Here is a 20,633-nt window from a genome sequence, read left to right as displayed (position 1 = left end):
TTTAAAGTATACATCATATCAATAAGGCGTCAGAATACAAAAGAATCTTATCCGAGTAACATATAAGGTGACGCATGAAGACAGTCGTCGGATAATTAGCTTAATAGAATGAACCTTATACTGAACATAATCTTTGACAATAAAGTTTCATCACAAATCAATATAATATAAATAACCTTTGTTTTTAATCAATAACAACACAACGATTCACCAAAGGTAGATATAATAACCTATGCTCGAGTGAGCGAAAAGAAGAAATTAAATTTATTTTCACACATAAACATTCATAAGAATCAATAGCTGATATGGGTTTAACCCTTACCACATCAACTGCAGTCAGTTTAGATTCGTACTTGTATATGGTTCCAATAAAGTACATTGTATTGCACAATCATGATTATGTTCCGCATTATTATTTTGTACAGGAATTGCGTCATTGTTTTGACTTTGATACGAAGTGCCATCTCTTGAACTACGGTTACGTCTACCAATAGGGTTTACAGTATTTCTAGAATTTCGCCATATATTTCGTCTGTTTTGGAACCTACTTCGGTTAAATGATCTGACATAATTATTATCACGAGTAGTTAGGTTAGGTGGATTCACATCATATCTTTGCCTATTCTGATTATTTGAATTTACTCTATTTAGGTTCTGTTCCGTATTGTTTACATTACGGATATTTACATTCCGGGCAGGTACTGACCTAAGGTTATCTGAACTATTTCTAATTTTACCTACTCCCATTTGATTATTCTGTGCCTGGTATTGACTTTCATAACATTGAACAAGCATTAGCAGATGATTGAAACTCATGCACTGTGTAGAAAACAGGATTTGTTGCAATTTAAAAGGTAGATTTCGGATAGATGCAATCACTCTAGATTCAGATTGTAGTGGATTTACGACTTTTAATTCATTATAGGTGTTTACAACAAAATCAACAATAGATTTGTGTAAGCGAGGATGAAAAGGTTGATTTCTAATCGTAGCGTCTCTGTTAGCAAGTAAAAAGTCGTTCTCATAATTTGCGATCAACGCTGCTTTGAATTCCTCATATGTATTGACGTGCTCCCGTACTGCTTTAAACCATAAAGAACACGGTGGAAGTAATAAATGAGGGATTAGTTTCATATATTGAGATTTATCTATACACATTATACTGCATTCATCCTGAAATTTTTCTAGCAAAGAAGTAGCATTTTCATTACATCTACCACTAAACTTACTCATAGCACGTATTTCGCTCATTTTTACACTTAACTTTATATTTCTTTCACCATTTCGTGTTCGTGTTGAGTGAAAATTTCTACCTACTGTGTTATGCGTGGTTCCACCATCTCTTTTCCGCCCATCTATATTCCTTTGTTGAATTCTTTCCAAAATAATATCCTCATCGGATGGGTTACTTGAAGAAGAGGTAACGCAAGGTCCACGTCGATCTGCTTCGGGTGAATGCGAGGGCATCTCTTGTAAATAAGGGAACTCCAAACGATCAGTAACAACGTTGTTGTTGTATGCATTGGCTTTAATCTGTAACGTCCTAATTTCCTCCTGTATGGTAGATATCAATTGTGTATTTGCACGTATTTGGTTAGAATTATCTGTCACCTGAATCTTTTGCTGACGAACAGAAGATTCTATTACTTCAAAATCTTTTTTTACAATATTAACTTCTTGGATTACATGATTGTAATTATCCTTGCAATCTTCAGATAATCTTTTTAGCTTCTCGTCAAATTGTAACGTGATGTCTGTCACAGCTTGGATTACAGATTGTTTCGCTTCTTCTGACTTTTGATCTATTTGTTCTAATCGTCTACCCAACTCTTCATACTGTCTTTCTAATCGTTCATTCAATTCTTCAGATTTTTGCTGTACCGTTTGTTTTAACTCTTTGGACATCTGAGCTAAATTTTGTTCCTGACGCTGTAATGCTATTAGAATTCTATCTTCTAGCGTCAACATTCCAGGTGTAATGGGAGCTATATTCTGCTCATTGTTAGTACCGTCAACAGTTTCACTCTCTACTGTCTCACCAATCATGACTTTTCTTATAATTATTCTGCCACTTCTAAGAATGGTTGAGTTAGTGTTCATGAACCTTCTTATTATAGTAAATTCACCCTTACTTTAAACTTCGGGATATCAATTTACAAAAATCCCGGGCGGAAACACCAAAAAGTTTACAACGACTCACCAAAGGTAGCCGTTAACCCTGGTTCAGTTAATATAGGTATTCTTTCTAGTGGCAATAATCGTTTTCACTTTAAAATATCTTCTGAAGTTATATTCACTAGGATGCTCACCTTTTCTACTGAAATTACAAGTCCATGATAAATATTAAATAATTTATTCTTTGATTCCCTTTTCACGTATATTCACACAAACTGTCTTGCAATCAAACATGTTTAATGAGTAAAAAAACAACGACATAGCAACCAACAAGACAATAATGTATATTCCTTATATTAGAACATTCTTCTTTTATTATTTTTAATTAACATTATAATAGGTATAGTGCTTGTGTAAAAGCACTTTCTGCCCGAGATATATGTAATTATGAACCGATACAAAGTATCTCGTTATAAGTTTCGGTGCAATTCTTCATGTCCTATACACACATTTGACATACTGTTAGTAGCACTTTTGATTTTTCGTTATCAAACGTTTGGAGGGGTCGGCGCTCCACCCGACTGTTTTCTCTAGAAAAAAATACGAAACCCGTAACCTCATTTTCTGTCTGCAATATTTGTGCAAATTTCATTCACTTCGGCTCATTTCTTCTATTCTTTCGGTTGTCAACTTCAAAATTTTGGGTGAGAGATTTTGACCCCTAAAACAGTTTTCCGCAGAAAATAAGAAACCAGTATTCATTTATTTTTTATTTATTTTGCATACACAATGTTTCGTTGCAATTCTTCATGTCCTTTACACACATCTGTCATACTGTTACTAGCGCTTTTGATATTTCGTGATCAAAGGTTTGGAGGGGTCGGTGCCTCACCCAACCTTTTTCTTCAGCAAAATACGAAACTCATATCCTCATTTTACGTCTGTAATATCTGTGCAGAATTTCATTTACCTCGGCTAATGTCTTTTTACCTTTCGGGCGTCAACTTTTAAAATTCTGGATGGGGTCTTTTGCCCCCCTAAAACCGTTTTTCGCAGAACATTAGAAACTCATATTCCTTCATTTTTTGCGTATTGTCCATACAAAAAGATATGTTGCAATTCTTCATGTCCTTTACACACATCTCAGATACTGTTACTAGTACTTTTGATATTTGGTGGTCAAAGGTTTGGAGGGGTTGGCGCACTACGGAACCGTTTTCCCCAGGACAATACGAAACCCGTATCCTCATTTTACGTCTGCAGTATCTGTGCACAATTTAATTCACTTCGGCTCACTTCTTCTTGCCTTTCGGGCTTCAACTTTCAAAAGTTTGGGTGGGGCTATAGCCTTTAAAACCGTTTTCCCGCAGAACATAAAAAACCCGTATTCCTTTATTTTTTGCGTATTGTCGATACGAAATGTTTCTTTGGAATTCTTCATGTCCTTTACACACATCTGACATACTATTAATAGTACTTTCGATATTTCGTAATCAAAGGTTTGGAGGGGTCGGCACCCCACGCTTCCGTTTTCTCAAGGAAAATACGAAACCAATACTCCCCCATTTTATGTCTACAATATCTGTGCACAATTTCGTTCACTTCGGCTCAATTCTTCTTACCTTTCGGGCATCAACTTTCAAAATTTTGGGGTGGGTTCTTTTGCCCACAAAATAATTTTTCCGCATAAAATAAGAAACAAGTATTCATTTTCTTTTTGCGTATTCTCCATACATAATGTTTCGTTGCAATTCTTCATGTCCTTTACAGACATCTGACATACTGTTACTAGCGCTTATGAAATTTCGTGATCAAAGATTCGGAGGAGTCCGTGCCACACTTAACCGGTTTCTTTTTTAGGTAAATGCGAAACCCGTATACCCTCATTTTATGTCTACAATATCTGCGCAAAATTTTATTCACTTCGGTTCACTTTTTCTTCCCTTTCGGTGCCAAATTTCAAAATTTTGGGGTGGGGCCTTTTGCCCCATAAAACCATTTTTCCGCAAAAATGAAAAACCCGTATTTTTTGTTTTCAGCGCATTTCCCATACAAAAAGTTTCGTTGAAAGTCTTCATTTCCTTTACCCAAATCTCACATACTATTAATATTATTTTGATTTTTCGTTATCAAACGTTTGGGAGGGTCGGCGCCCCACCTAACTGTTTTCTCTAAGAAAATATAAAACGCTTATCCTCATTTTACGTCTGCAGTACTTGTGCAAATTTCATTCACTTCGGCTCATTTCTTCTTGTCTTTCGGGTGTCAACTTTCAAAATTTTGGGTGGGAGCCTTTGACCCCTAAAACAGTTTTTCCGCAGGAAATAAGAAACTCGTATTGATTTATTTTATGGTTATTTTCCATACAAAATGTTTCGTTGCAATTCTTCATTTCCTTTACACACACCTCACTGTTACTAGTACTTTTGATATTTCCTGATCAAAACTTTGGAAGGGTTCGTGCCCTTTCCAACAGTTTTTTCCAGGAAAATACGAAACCCGTATTCACTCATTTTACGTCTACAATATGTGTGCACAAGTTCATTCATTTCGATTCACTTGTCCTTGCGGGGGGCGCGGTGGCTCAGTGGTAGAGCGTTCACCTCCGGTGCTTGTGGTCCCTGGTTCGATCCCAGCTCGCGCCGTGTGGACTTTGTGGTGGACAAACACCGTGCTCGTGGGTTTTCTCGGGGTTCTCCCGTTTCCTCCCACTTTCTTCATTCCACCATTTCACTCATTTCTCATTATCACCGTCTCCATTAGCCTAACCGGCATAACCGTGGGACGTTAAACTTAAAGATTTCATTTCACTTGTCCTTGCTTTTCGTTCGTCAACTTTCAAAATTTTGGGTGGGTGCTTTTCCCCGTAAAACCATTTTTACGCAGAAAATAAAAAAACAGTATTCGTATGTTTTTCGCATATTATCCATACATTAAGTTTCGTTGCAATTCTTCATGTTCTTTAGACACATCTCACATACTGTTACTAGCACTTTTGATATTTCGTGATCAAATGTTTGGAGGGGTCCGTGCCTCACCGAACCTTTTTTTTGCTGGAAAATACGAAACCCGTATTTCCTCATTTTAAAGCTACGACATCTTTGCAATATTTCACTCACTTCGGTTCACTTCTTCTTATCTTTCTCGCGTCAACTTTAAAATTTTGGTGGGTTCTTTTACCCTATAAAACTGTCTTTCAGCAGAAAATAATAATAAAAAAACGTATTCCTTTATTTTCTGCGTATTGTCCATACAAAAAGTTTCGTTGTAATTCTTCATGTCCTTTACACCCATCTGACATTTGTTACTAGTACTTTTGATATTTCATGATCAAATGTTTGGAGGAGTCCGCGCCCTACCCAGCCGTTCTTTAAAGGAAAATAAGAAACCCGTATTCCCTCATTTTATGTTTATAATATCTGTGCAGAATTTCATTCAGTTCGGTTCACTTCTTCTTACCTTTCGGACGTCAAATTTCAAAATTTTTCGTAGGGGCTTTTGCCCCTTAAAACTGTTTTCCGCAGAACATTAAAACCTCGTATTCCTTTATTTTTTACGTGTTGTCCACAGAAAAAGTTTCGTTACAATTCTTCTAGTCCTTTACACACATCTAGCATACTGTTACAAGCATCCGTGCCCCACCCTACCGTTTTTTTTTCAGGAAAATATGAAGCCTGTATTCCCACTTTTTACGTCTGCAATATCTGTGCACAATTTTATTCACTTGAGTTCAGTTATTCTTGCCTTTCGCGTGTCAATTTTCAAAATTTTGGGTGAGTCTTTTATATTAAACCTTTACTTTATGTAACTTTTTCTTTTTTAAAATTCTTTTTTTGGGGGGGGAGAAGGAGAGAAATGTTTTTTCTGATATGTGTCTTTTGCCATTCATCTTTTTTGAACTGCTTAAGTAAGATCATTTTGTAACTTTTGATGTCATCCAACTCCGTCACGATAATAAAATTGTCATTCTTAACAATTTGTTTTATTTCCTTATTTTTCAGTTTGCCACACTGATATATTTTTAACAAAATTGAGGTTTGGTCCAACGCCTTTCGAATTCGGAACCAACCCAACCGCCGAGCTTTTTGGGTTGCCTGCTATTGCAGGAAAACGAGAATTGCAGGTGGTAATGCACTTTTGGAGTCGTGTATACAAGCCAGGGGCGTCATTTCACACTTCGTTTGAGGGGGCAAGCGCACCACTGATATAAGACTTTGACGTTTTGTACTAGTATATTACTATACAATCGGTTAAATTATAGGTATTAATCAAACTCTTAGGGAGGCAATTGCCCTTTCCTGTCCCCCTCCCCTATATGATGCCCCTGGTACAAACGTACATTAAATATGGTCTACAGAATGATTAATAAATCTAATCTAACAATGGTAAAGAAATACGTTTGTTAGAGTTAGTATAATTAGATTTATTATTAGAATTATTCTGTTTATTAAAGATCGTGTAAAAGCACGATTTTTCCATTTTATCAAGGTATTCAGATTAAACCATATTTATTACGTAAGTTTGTAATAATTTCTCATTGTTTCTGTAGTTTCTCTTCCTGATAAATTGTCTTGAGCGCCCGTAAAAGAGAAGTGTTGGCTTTGCTCAAATAAGAATGTGCTTATGTTTTATTTACCTGTATATAATAATCAAAAGCATTAGGTTTACTGCATATGGCAGTTAGAGATTTTTTTTAACGTAGGCAAAGAAAACTGATGCTCTTTTTGGATTCATGTATAGAAATATATTTTAAGTTTTTATGGGTGTTGTTGAAATCAATTAGCAGATTTGTCAAATCTTCCTCCTTTTTAACATACTATCAATATGTCAAAAAACTGATGAATTTATAGCGTTCTTTTTTAAAGAATTTTGATCTTAAATTGATTCAATGCATGCTGGACAAAAGCAGAGATATACAATTTACATACTTAGTCCATCAATTAGTCTGTAAATTTTCTTTTCAAATATGAAGCAATTATTGGAGTAGCAGAATTATAAAATTTTAATACAGTATTTCCGCAAATTTATAAATCATTATTCACATTCAAATTTGTAACGCCTTAATTATTTTTGACTTGAGGAGAAAATTTCCAACCCTCATAATAGCAAAGTAATTCACCAAATACATTATTGGCAACACAAGGAGATTTCAATATGTAATAAAAAGAAAGATCAAGATCTAATTCCGAACATGTATTCCTTGGTCAACGATAATGAACTTAAATTAACGCCCATCATATATTTAACCGACGTAGATATGTCAACTATTCTGTTACTACATCATAGTGTCATAGATATAGTCGACATGTATAGCTCAACACTCTCCCTTCTGGTAACAGAATGCACTCGGAATGTACGGTTGTGAGAATGTTGTCATTAAAATTTGGAGAAGCTTGGGTAGGTTATTCGAACATGGTTGTAGACTTCGCATCAAAAAATTGCGACAGCTAACGCCGTGCAGTTAGGCCACCCAATATACACCGTCTTATGCCATAATCGTGTCAGGTAAACAGACCCCCTCTCTCTCTCCTCCTTTCTTCTCTCCCATACTAAAATTACACTGAGAAAAAATTGTAGGTGGCGTACTTAAAAAGATAGGATACATGCGTAATTCCTAGAGTTTTTGGACTTAACGTACAGCAGACGTATAACTGAAAACGCATGTTTTATAATACTTTCTGTATAAGTGTTCCATCTATACGTAGTTTCTGTATGAAGCAATGTAGGCAGTCAGGATCTCACATACAAATGGACGTATATAACATATAGCCGACGAAGGTAACATAAGTATATGTATGTGATATTCGGAAAACTGTTAGATGTCAGACATCCTGCAACGGCATGATGTAACATCTAAGGGCAGTGTCTATGTAGCATACAGATAACGTATGCTCCGTACTAATTTCTAGAATAACAAGAGGATACAGTATATTTCTACAATATGCCACTGTCCGGAGAACGGATTTTTCTCTGTGTAGCTAACAACATGAGCGCAATTCTGATTTCAAAGTACACATGTATTAGTTTCGATAAAATGAAATAACAAAATCGAGACGAAACAAGATTCATAAGTTGATGTAGGGAGAAACTGAAACACACACAATAAAAAAATGAAACCAATGAATGCCTATTACAAAGACATTCAAAAATGAAGCACAGAGAGAGAGAGAGACAGAAGAGGAGAGGAGAAGAAAAAGAAAAGTGAGAACAGATAAAACTGTGGAATTCAAACGTAGTAAGAAAAGAACCTAATATTATAAAGTTCCGTTTCCAGAAATCCAACAGTAATATAGAAATAATGTCAAAAGTTTAACACACATGCTTTGTTTCCGTATAATTCCATTGCAAATTCGGTAGTTGGACGTACTGGTCGAAAATACTTTGTAATATACCCAGTAGTTAACGTTGGTCATATCCTCCATTTCAGACTACTAATGCAAACTGAACACAAAAAAAAAACAAGAAAAAACGAAACGAAACGAAAAAGAAAGAAAGAAAGAGAAAATTGAAGAGTGCTATTTTACTGCTAAATTTCTATCAGAAATACCCTATATTAAATGTCCAAAGTGTATCGTAATGAAAGTTACAAATGTTCGAAAGGAAAAATTTATGTTCCTCATAGATGTAGCATATTTCAAATTTCAACGTGAATAAAACACATTGAATTACAGGATGGAAACAAATTTTGTGTCGAACTAGTATAAATAAAATTTTGTTTTCAAATAACCAAAGAGGTTACCATTTTCCAGTATTTTCCGAAAATTTATCTCTTCCGAACAGCCAGCATTGATTTCATCTCTTCCGGATATAACGTAATTTGCACAGATAGAATGAACACGCTAAGAGCTCAAACGGATCATCGTGTCAGTCGGATGATGTTGGTTAGATTATAGACACACTGGGTCGAGGATTCAAATCCGTAGTGACACGGTAATTCGACTAAGACTCCGTAACCCAGAGGATAAAAAATAGATTTTACTTATTCCCTTGCGTTTAAACAGTATTTCTGTCAGAGGTGACAACGACTGCAGATGCTATTCCCAGATCACAAAAAACACGACACCGAAGTTCTCAGTTAATTAGATTCTCCAGACCAGGTATAACGCACTCTTGTTCCGTTTTAATTTTGGAACATGAAGTGTGTGTGTGTGTGTGAGAGAGAGTGAGAGAGAGATAAGTGAAAGATGCAAGGATAGGATGGGGAAACGTCAAGAAAGAGAGAGAGGGGGGATGAATATAGATATGAAACATACTTATCATTGCAGGGTATGATTTAGAATGTGCACACTGTTTAGTCGAATTATCGCCAATGATGCTTTGTAAGTTCTCCATCAGAAGATGAATCTCTGCAGGCATTATTTTACGCGAAAAATTATACTACCTGATGGGGAATCGAACCAAGATTTTCCACTTGGAAATCTACTACGCTACTACTACACCACCGATTGCTGCACCAAACTTTGTTTAACAAATGGTGTAGTGTTTCTTTCTGAGAACGATAACACAAAAAGTATGTACTGCAGATCAATGATGTCTTTGGGATGTCCTAATAATTTCCTTACCCTTTTCCAACCAACATTCGTAAATCGTTTCTATCATGATAAAAGTGTTTGCTTCCACATTCTTATGTATTGCTTGTCCAGTCTGATAAGTCGATTCTTCACACTCAGTGTGTAAAAAAATTAACTAGGGCGTTAACAGGATTTGAACCTATGTTAGATAGCTGTATTATTCATAAGGCCATTACGTTACCCCTACACTATATTTATTTTAAAATGTATTTATTTAGAGCAATATAGAATACATTCTGTGCTACAGTTGCATGAGAGACATATATAGAGACATTTATATGAATAGGTTTAAATCTAAAGACTAATATGAACACCTAAAATATATATGTGCAAGAAGAATATACAGTACGAACAACATTATAGTTTAAGAGTAAACATCGAGAGTCACCTGGAGAAATCGAGCGAACAATCTTTGCTCGTCTAGTTGAGTAAACTGTTTTTTCCGAACTCGGTTCAAGAATGTCAGATATAGGTGTCGGTCACAGAAGGGTCGGTAGTTGTCTATAAATAAAATAGTAGAGCAGATGAGCCAGGTAACTGCTCGTTGTTTGGTAGGCGGGAACCACAGAAATTCCGGAAATAAAAGGAGATCAAAGGTGAAATATCTCCCTGAACCGCGACAAACCAGCCCAAGAAAGGAACACAGAGTTTGCCATGCAGGTCGCTTAGTCGTGCATCGTGTATATCGGTGTTCTAAAGTGTCCACTTGCGGACAGAAGTCACATATATTGGACGCACTCCTACCAATCTGTAACAGTCTGGCTTTTGTGACAGTCGTTATTTACTATACGGTATCAGGCTTCTCTCATTGGGGATGTAAGATACGGCGCTTGAATGGTACGCCAAATAGCAGGCCAATTGTGGTGCGATTCTCTGACTTCACATAGGTGGATGACATTTATCAATTGAGATTGGAACAATGTGCTATAGAGAGATTTAGGAGTCCAAGACGTGGAAGGATTTTCACTCGGAACCATCGACCAGGCCAAGATGACCTGTAAGATGTATGTTGGACACGATTCAGGAAAACGAACGTGGACAGGATTGTTCCCTGGCCAAAGGCAATCTACCCAGCATTGGAACCATTGCGCAGTGTGGGAGGAGGCATGTTTCAGATGATGTAGGGCGGTGAGCATGTAAAGATCTCGACATTTGTGACGAACACTGATTAGATTTAAACCGTCACGTGCTGTCGGAAGATATAAAACGCGTCTTTGCACGCGGAACATGTAGCCTTTCCATATGAACCAACCAAATAATGAATCAATTTGGCGCGCACATTTGTCAGGCAGTGGAAAAAGACGCGCTAGGAACAAGAGTTTGGAACTAATGTAAATATTCAGATAGTGAATGCGTTGAGCTTGAGTAAAAGCTCTTGAGCGGCAAATTGCTAAGTTCATACGTAGCACCTGGAGTAATGGCTGCCAAATATGGTCGTAAGACGTGCAGCATACGACTTGAAATCGGACACCTAAAATGACTGATTTTGTTGTGCAGGTCAGAGACGCTAATGCGTCCCTGGGAAGCAAAGTCTGAAAGTTATTGCCCGTCAAAAGAGTTGTTTTGTGTAGGTTAAGTTGCAAACCACTCGATAGGGAAAAGCTTTCGACTTTTCGTAACGCTGAGACAAGTTGAGCAGTGGTAGCATAAAGGAACGTTAGATCATCCATGTACGAAAAGGCTGTCAGTTGATGGAAGCTGTGAAGAGCCAATGTAAGGGGCGCTGGAAATGAAGGAGAGGATCTAGTGCAAGGCAAAATAATATTCCCTAGGGAGCGCAACCTTGTCTGACACCTTTATAAATCCCAAAAGGGGAAAGATGGCCATTAAGTTGTAACTGGCAAGTAACATTTTGATAAAACTGGTGCAGAACGGTAAGTATCTGAGGAGGGAAATGATACTGTTGTAAGATTTCAAACAAATAAGAGTGGTTTAGGGTATCAAAGGCTTTTCGAAAATCGCATGCAAGAACTCCTACGGGAAGAGATTGAAATTGGGCATAAGCAAGGAAGTCTTGAATGGTCGCAAGTGCGGTATGAATATTGTGGGAGGGGTGTAACGCCGTTTGAGCGGGGCAGATGTACGGAAGGATAACTTGATTAATAAGAGTGGCTCAACCTTAGTAAAAAGTTTGTAATCTGTATTTAGAAGTATGATCGGGCGATAGTTCGCCACGCTTGTCGGATTGCCGCCTTTGGGTACTAGAATGATAACGCCTACATGTTGATAGATCGGTCCAACTTGCAACAGAAAATTAAATAATTCACAGAGTATTGGACCGACTAGTGTAAAAATGAGTAAAAGCGGTACCCGATCCCATCGCTGCCCGGAGATATACTCCGTTTAACTTGGGAGAAGGTTGTCTCTATTTCGGAGAGAGTGATGGGCGCAAGTAAAGAAGTGCAGTCTTGTTCCGATAGGCACGATGGGATCTTGGTAAGGAAAGGGGGACGTACTGTATTAACGTGGGGTAATGCGTACAATGAGTGTAATATTCCTGAAAATGCTCGTACAAGGCGTCTCTAATAATGAGGTGTTGCCTATCTGAGGTGGACACGTGAGAGATAAACTGATGTTGTTGGCGATTGAGGCGTTTAGCATAATGATACAAAGACGAAGGTTCAGAAACAAGTCTATCTGCCGTCCCGTCGTCGATGTTAACGCTCAGAGATTGGGTATGTTGCACCTGTTTCAATTGGTGCTTAACACGCATGATCGCCGCCATATTGGAAACGCTACTTGGTTGGTTCCACAGTTCGCATAGACACTGTATAAGAATTCATGCATCTCGCGATAGTTTTGACGATGTAATTTCCCCATGCCTTGAAAGAAAGTCCGAATTTGGGGTTTAATGCAGCGGCACCACCACATGTTAATATTAGGATAGATCGTACGAGCTCGTAGCCATCGTGTCCAACTAGCATGAAATAAATACCGGACGTGGTCGATGGTTGTAAGTTGATTGTTTAATTTCCAATAACTACAACCGTACAATTTGGGAAGTTGCGTCGGAAAGCCTAATACCAGCTTAATACATGTATGGTCTGTAAAGCAACCCGCATATTGCTGTATATCAAATATTCTGCTTAGGAGGCTTGCCGGGAGATAGCATCGGTCCAAGCGTGAGCGCACTTGGGTTGATTTGAAAGTAAATGTATGATTCTTATGAAAATAAAGCCAAATGTCTTTTTAAGCCCAAATGTGTAATAAAACGATGAAAAGCTGGAGTCTCCAAGAAACAAAATCGGATATCGTGTAATAGGTAGCATGTCAACAACTTCTTCGTGATAAAAACGTTCGCGGACTATACGCTGATTTGTCCCTGAGGGCCCGTAGGCAGCCAAAATACATATACCATCAATAACACATCGAATGGCCCGACCTGACGAGGTTAGGTAGATATGCGTAGCGTGGAGGCCTCGTTTCACAAGGTAGTGCCCAATGATGGGGGCGCAATATTGACAATGGCAGTATAATGTAATACGCTTAATTATATATATTAATTGTTTACAAGTATGTAATACGCTTAATTATATATATTAATTGTTTACAAGTATGTAATACGCTTAATTATATATATTAATTGATTACATTCATTAAGGTTAAAAAATAAACAAGACGGCTGCATACATCCAATTCTTTTCTTATTTTAGAAAAAAAGAAAGAAGCTAGTCCTCATTATTTTACGGCCACACACAAAAAAAACAGGAGAGAAACCAATGAAAAGAGAGGGTGATCAAGAAAAAGGAGAGAAACCAATAAAACAGCAAATGAAACTTACTAAAACAAAATAAAAAGAACATTATTGGTTAAATTAAACAAGGGGTGTGTCAGAACGTAGAAAAATGGTCAGAGTGTGTAAAGGACAAATAGGAAAGGAGAAACAAAAGTGAATAAGTAATTAGTGTGAAATAATAAAAGAAGAGGACATGCAGAGTTTTTTGGTTAGATTGAGAGCAGTTAAGTGGTTGAGATCATCAAACCGTGAAGTCCAGACTTCAATTTTAAGGATAACAACCTGTCAAATAAGAGTATGCTATTTTCGGGCTGTGATAAAAGGACAGTAGTTGCAATTCCATTTTATAACGGAAGACCAGATACTAAGTATAATATTTTAATCAACGTTTTATAAAAGTGCAACATTGCCTGTAGTAATAAAACTCAGTAAGCGGAGTAAGCGTTTGGAACTCGGAGGTCTTTCCAGGAGCGTGAACTGTCTGAAAACTTTCCGGGCAACCGGACAACAAAAGCAACACGGAAACCTTCCACAGAGAGACAGCGAAGCTACCTTGCTGGAAGAAAACGAAGATGTTCAATGGACAGTAATCAGAAAGGAGGTAAAGTGGCAGACATTTCATTAACTGAATTTTGAGTGCAGTGCGCGATAAAGCTAAAATTCCAAACGACACCCTCGATTTAAGGTCATTTATAATTTGAGTAAAATAAAATTTCTTCCCTTTTGTTTTGCAAAATCAATGTAATTATTGGTGTTAAAGAAAAGGCCAACTTATATTCTTGTGTTAGGTGCAGTATAGAATATTTTCAATCAACCTGTAAATTTAATAAGAGTTAAATAAAATTTTGCAATTAACATAAAGCTGATATTCTACAAATAACACTATTATTCAACATCGTGATGACTGTATTTATATTTGTAAATTTTATTTTATCTCTCATTTCAATTATTATAGTAGCTAAAGTAAACAATGAAGTTTTCATTAACCAAAATTTATTGTTGAGTAAATAAAGAGTTATGGTACAAGTAACTTTAAATGGAAGGCTAGCAGCAAACGGAGGCTCGACAAAAGCCCGAGGCCACAAAACCCTGAGATAAGAGTAATTAATATATTATGGTAAATCTCAGCAATATTTTAATTTTTAATACAATAATTAGACACAGAGGATGGGTCGGGATCCTTTACCTCCTGCAAACAATAAATATCAGCATCGTGAAGCGCTATGAAGTGCGCTAATAGTTGTTTATTCGGTATGCTGCTTATAGAATTAATGTTTAAAGTTAAATACGAACGGGAATTGACCCCAGTGTTTATTAGGTAAAACACAAGAAGCGTACCCACAAGATAAATGTGTACCTTACAAGGCCGTAAAAATATCCAGGACACATACCTGCATGTGTACCTCGCCCGCGGAACAATACACACACTGACTAAATCTGCTAAACACCATTTATATTGTTGACCACATAAAAAAATTAAAAATAATAAGCACTGGATTGTAAACACAAAACCATGAACTTCTCGAAAATAGATTAATATATTTGCTATATACAACCAGGAAAAATCCAAATTGACATAGCTTTCCCACATAACGCAAGTAACATAAGCAGGAAGCAAAACACCAGAGCAGCATACAACTCGTAATGACGAGACGAAGCAAAGAAACCAGTGAAGTCTTACCACAGTTGCTACTCCACAACGTCAGGCGTTTGGAGTTCACTCACACTTTCTCGTGTATTCGGTTTACGTTTTTTCACGTGTTTTACTGATAATATAGGCGAAAAACAGTTTGTATCATCACTAAAGACGTCAGCGGACAGAGATACAGCTGGGCGAAGCACTAAATCCTGGGTCATGCCATGCTTAGCAGGAGGAAGACCTATTGCAGGATCATGAAGTACTACTGTCGCATATGAAGCGAGAGATGAGGGTGGTGTACCTGGGGGGCCTCTGGGTAGCATGGTACCCCGTCATCCTAATCAGTGGGAAATGAGGGTTGCTTACCTGTTAATATGGTAGCGGATGAGTCAATTGATGTCAATTGGGGGAAATCAGTTTCTGAAGTAGACAGCGGTGTTGACACTTGTTGGGACGTAGCGTCGGAATTTTGTAGTACTAACAGAGGATGCCAAGGGCGCAGGCCGTTCGGGTCCATGACGTGTAGTTTTTGTAACTTGACGCAGATCTGTCATTACAGGGGTGTCCCCTTCTAGCCGCATAGATCGGGCAGGACGTCGCCGCTGTTTACACGTGGAAATTAGGTGATCGAGTGATCCACAAGTGTGGCAAGTTTGTAACTGTCCTGGATAGAAGACATTGCCTTTAATAGTGTCAAATTGTAATCGAGTAGGGATATGTTTTTTTAACGTCATCGAAAAAATCCTGTTACCATTATAAAGGCGTGTAGGGAACACAGTTTTTCAGATTCATACTCAACACTTTTAATTTCACCATAATTACATAATACCTGAGACACTTGTTCATTAGGAAAATCGAATGGCAAGTCCATAATTTTAACTCTCGTGAGATTAACTTGTGCATCCATAATATACACATCACTGACAGATTGATCAAAATGGGTAAAAGGTAATTTGTCAGGAGCCTTAGACATAAACTTTTCGTAACTATCACTATTTTTGAATTGAACAAACATGCAATACTCTTCGTTATGAAACTGTAAAGCTTAGATATCCTCAAATATGTTGGAAAAATGTACACATAACCATGCATGTAATTCAGCCGGGTTAGGGTGTATCGTGCGTGTGGTTTTGTCAAAACCAAATTTTACACTATTCTTGCGAAGTTCTTGCATGATACCACTAACACTGGAGCCACAAAATACTACCAAAACTTGAAAACCCTGTTCAGTTATAGCAAAATGTCGAATGAAAATCGAAGCTCGCAAAAAAAAAAAAAAAAAAAAAAAAAAAAAACCATCACGATTCCCGGAGTTTTAACTGTCAACGTCTACTCCCGGCTAGAGCCAGTCAGCGAATCACTATCGGGGCACCTGTGATTACAAGCCAAATATTACTTACTTTAGCTCCGATCTTTGGAACGAACCGGCTTCTTCCTGTAACGTTATTTGCAACAAAGTGCACAACGAAATTCATTTATTCGGAGGCCTACAGAGAAATTAGTGCCCAACAATCCAGAAAAAAAATAAAACATATTTTGCAGTAATTTTATCGTGCAAGTTCAAAAGTACGCAAATAATAATAATAATAATAATAATAATAATAATAATAATAATAATAATAATAATAATAATAATAATAATAATAATAATAATAACCTATATTATAAAATTGAAAGTAACTATGTTTGTGGCTCTTAATCTCTTGAACCACCCGTCCGATCTCGATCAAATTTTCAACATTGGTAAGGTTCGAGCCTGGGAAGCTTTTTTATCATTTCATTTTAACAGTAGAACTTAGGGGGAGGAGGGTTTGTATATAAAAATGAATAAAACGTAATAACTCTTGAACCACCAGACCGATCTCTATCAAACTTTCAACATAGATAAGGTTCGGATCTGGGACGACTTTTGTCATTTCAGTCTGACGGTGCAACGTAGGGGCCGGAGGTGGGAGATATATGTAAAAAAAATGAAAATGAAAGTGCCTGTCTTTGTAACTTCATCACTCTTGAACCACCTGACAGATCTCGATTAAATTTTCAATATAGATGATGTTCTGGAATAAAATGGTATTTATCTATTTACTTTAACGATATAACTTAGGGTTGAGGGGAGGGAGGAGTTAAAAAGAATAAATAAAACTTGATAACTCTTGAAACAAAGGATCAATCTCGATCAAATTTTTAACATAGGTGAAGTTCGAACCTGAGATGATTTTTATTATTTCACTTTCACGGGAGAACTTGGGGAGATGAATGGGAGAGGGAAATATATAAAAATAAATAAAACTTAATGACTCTTGAACCACCAAACCAATCTGGATCAAATTTTCAACCTAGATGAAGTTCGAACCTGAGATGGTTTCTGTCATATCACTTTGACGGTATAACTTAAGAGATGGGGAGGGGAAGCGACATTTAAAAAAGAACGAAAAATGACCGGTATTAGTGGCGAATCTATAATTTTTGGAGTCGTTGAGATTAACAGTGACACATCTGATGCTGTTTAAATCCAAATTCAGCCCCGCAACTTGGAGGAGGGGAGACATAAAAATTATCGAAATAATTAATATCCGTGTCGAATTCATAGTTTTCCGGTTCGCTGAGATGAACAATGACACTGCAGATGCCGTGCCCCACAATATAGGATGGGGAGGGGATATATGAAGCTCATCGACAATGACCGATATCAAAGAGCGCTTTAGTAATACTAAACAGTAACTGAGTAACGGGACATATTACTATTTTTTCTCAATTTAACCCAACGAAGCGGGTAATTGATGCTAATATTATTATTATTATTATTATTATTATTATTATTATTATTATTATTATTATTATTATTAATATTATTATTATTATTCACGTATTTTGAACTTGCATGGCGAAATTACTGCAAAATATGTTTTGTTTCTGTAATTTATCCTGGATTGTATGTTTTTCCTTTATTAGCGGGCACTAATTTCTCTCTAGGCCGTTGAATAAATGAATTTCGTTGTCCACTTTGATTCAGTCCAAAGATCACGGCTAAAGTATAATATTTGGCTTGTAAATTCAGGTGGCTCGATAGTGTAGAAGTAACGTAATGGCCTTATAAATATTACAGCTATCTAACATAGGTTCAAATCCTGTTAACGCCCTAGTTAATTTTTTTACACACTGAGTGTGAAGTATCGACTTATCATACTGGAGAAGCAATATATAAGAATGTGGAAGCAAACACTTTTATCATGATAGAAACGATTTACGAATGTTGGTTGGGAAAGGAAATTATCAGGTCATTCCAAAGACATCATTGATCTGCAGTATACACTTTTCGTGTTATCGTTCTCAGAAAGAAACACTACAAAATTTGTTAAACAAAGTTGTCTCGGAGATATATAGTTCTACTGGAAATTGAGTATGCTATCCATTATGAAAGTGGCATAATGAATGTTTAAAGCATCCTCTATATATTCGAATAGTTCTGAAATAATATGTAAAAACAAACGTTATTTCTATATTACTGTTGGATTTCTGGAAACGGAACTTTATAATGTTAGGTTCTTTTCTTACTACGTTTGAATTTCACAGTTTTATCTGTTCTCCATTTTCTTTTTCTTCTTCTCCTCTCCTCTTCTCTCTCTCCCTCTCTCTGTCTCTCTGTGCCTCATTTTTGAATGTCTGTGTAATAGACATTCATTGGTTTCAATTTTTTATTGTGTGCGTTTCAGTTTCTCCCTACATCAACTTATGAATCTTGTTTCGTCTCGGTTATATTATTTCATTTTATCGAAACTAATTCATGTGTAATTTGAAATTAGAATTGCGCTCATGTTGTTAGCTAATTTTAGTATAGGAGAGAAGGAAGGGAGAGAGAGAGAGGTGCTCTCTTTACCTGGCACGATTATGGGATAAGACGGTGTATATTGGGTTGCCTAACTGCAGGAGTTAGCTGTCGCAATTTTTTTATGCGGAGTGTACATGGATACCTTAGCAAATAACTAACGATGTGTGAGGCGTTGTATAGATTTTCTCAATTTAAATTAGTACTTTCTCTATTTATTTACGTTTTGTTTATTTATTGAACAAATTCTTAGATACAGCGTAATTTTTGCCATTTTAAGCAGAGAAATGTTAACAAGCAGGAAAAAAAGAAAAGAAAGAAAAAAGAGAAAAACTAAATAAATGCATGTTTTATGTAAAATAAATATAATGTTTACATTTTACACATATTGACCGAAAGTTGTTTTCCTTCAATTTCCTGCCTTCGACTATCTATGATTCGCCGTGATAAAATATTAACACCAATATTAGTGAACGCATTAGAGAAGGAAGAAAAAAGAGGGATGAAAATGCAGGTGATAGTTTTATAAACATTTTAGGGCAAACAAAAACGTACTCTTACATAACTTATGACTCTAGATTCTTCAAACAGGTGAAGACAAGTTTTAGAATCAATTTTCCTTAAAATAAACAACATAAGTATAAATTTTGACCAAACAAAATTAAATTTTAACTTATGAAACGTTTAGTTGGAATTTATAATTTATATAATAAAGAGCAAACATAATGATTATCAACACACAACATCTAACAGTCATTTGTATCTATCATATTTTCATTTTTATTACGTTTTGATAATAACATCTCAAGATCTTAAGTTTGCGATTTTCACAATCTGTAGACCTAAATATCAAATCTTACGATTTTCAGCCGAAATTTTGAAAGCGTTAGTTTTACATACAGGCAGTGATTTATTTGTAGCCAGGGAAGCCTGGGAATTTCCCCCCTTCTAAATTTTGACTTCCCTGTCTCCAGGTTTAATTCAGTCTTCCCAGCCTGGGAAGATATTTTCCCCCATTCTTAAACTATAAACTGTTTTGAAGTGCAATGATTCAACTTCATGTTTTAGTAGCGATTCTTTATGTTTTTTTTCAGTATGTTTATTGTCGCGAATTGCTTCCCGAAAAATTGTTCATAGAATTGCTTTTAGTTTTTTCTGCAGAGTGCGAGAGAGGCTTTTCCAACTTAAATTTACAGCATCTGAGGCTAGAAACAATTTATCTTAAAAAAAAAAAAAAAAAAAAAAATCGAATTTCTTTCCATAAACATTAATGGGCCAGACATGATTTCTTTCAACGCAGAAAAGTATGCCTTCAGCTGGATAAAAAGTGGACAAACCAACTGAAAAAGACGTTATCCGATGTAAACCAACCTCCTATTACTTCACTATTCTAAAGTGAGGTACGCTGGAAAATATTGTTAATTTCTAAAGACAGTGTTAGATAAGTCACGCTTCAGCTTAATTCAAAGTGAAATCGACAGTCAATCCTTCCTTGATTTTGTTGTAAAAACTGTAAATATTGTAGGCTACAATGGCTGTTTCAATTGCGAGAGTAAAAGTGAAGGAAAAGGTAAAGTATTTTTTCCTAGGTAGCATCATATTGGTAATTGTTTAATACATGCTCATGATTCGTCGGAAATCAGATTACAGTCTTTGTTCAATTCTGGATTCGTTTTAATACCAGTATGTATTGTTGACCAGAAGTTTCAGCAGAACCGTGCTAGGGTTACACACACCCCTGAATCT

General features: G+C 36.4%; 1 protein-coding gene across 3 annotated transcripts in view; it reads left to right on the top strand.

Annotated features, from left to right (window-relative positions):
• LOC145678374 (neuronal acetylcholine receptor subunit beta-3-like) overlaps positions 1 to 20,633 on the top strand; it is a 282,154-nt gene that overhangs the window by 206,368 nt on the left and 55,153 nt on the right. The window lies entirely within an intron of this gene.

This window comes from Thermobia domestica, chromosome 2 (assembly GCF_964235325.1).
Source record: "Thermobia domestica chromosome 2, izTheDome1.hap1.1, whole genome shotgun sequence".
In the NCBI taxonomy this organism is placed as follows: domain Eukaryota; kingdom Metazoa; phylum Arthropoda; class Insecta; order Zygentoma; family Lepismatidae; genus Thermobia; species Thermobia domestica.
The sequence above is the reverse complement of the archived record's forward strand: the minus strand, read 5'-3'. Positions and strand labels throughout refer to the sequence as shown.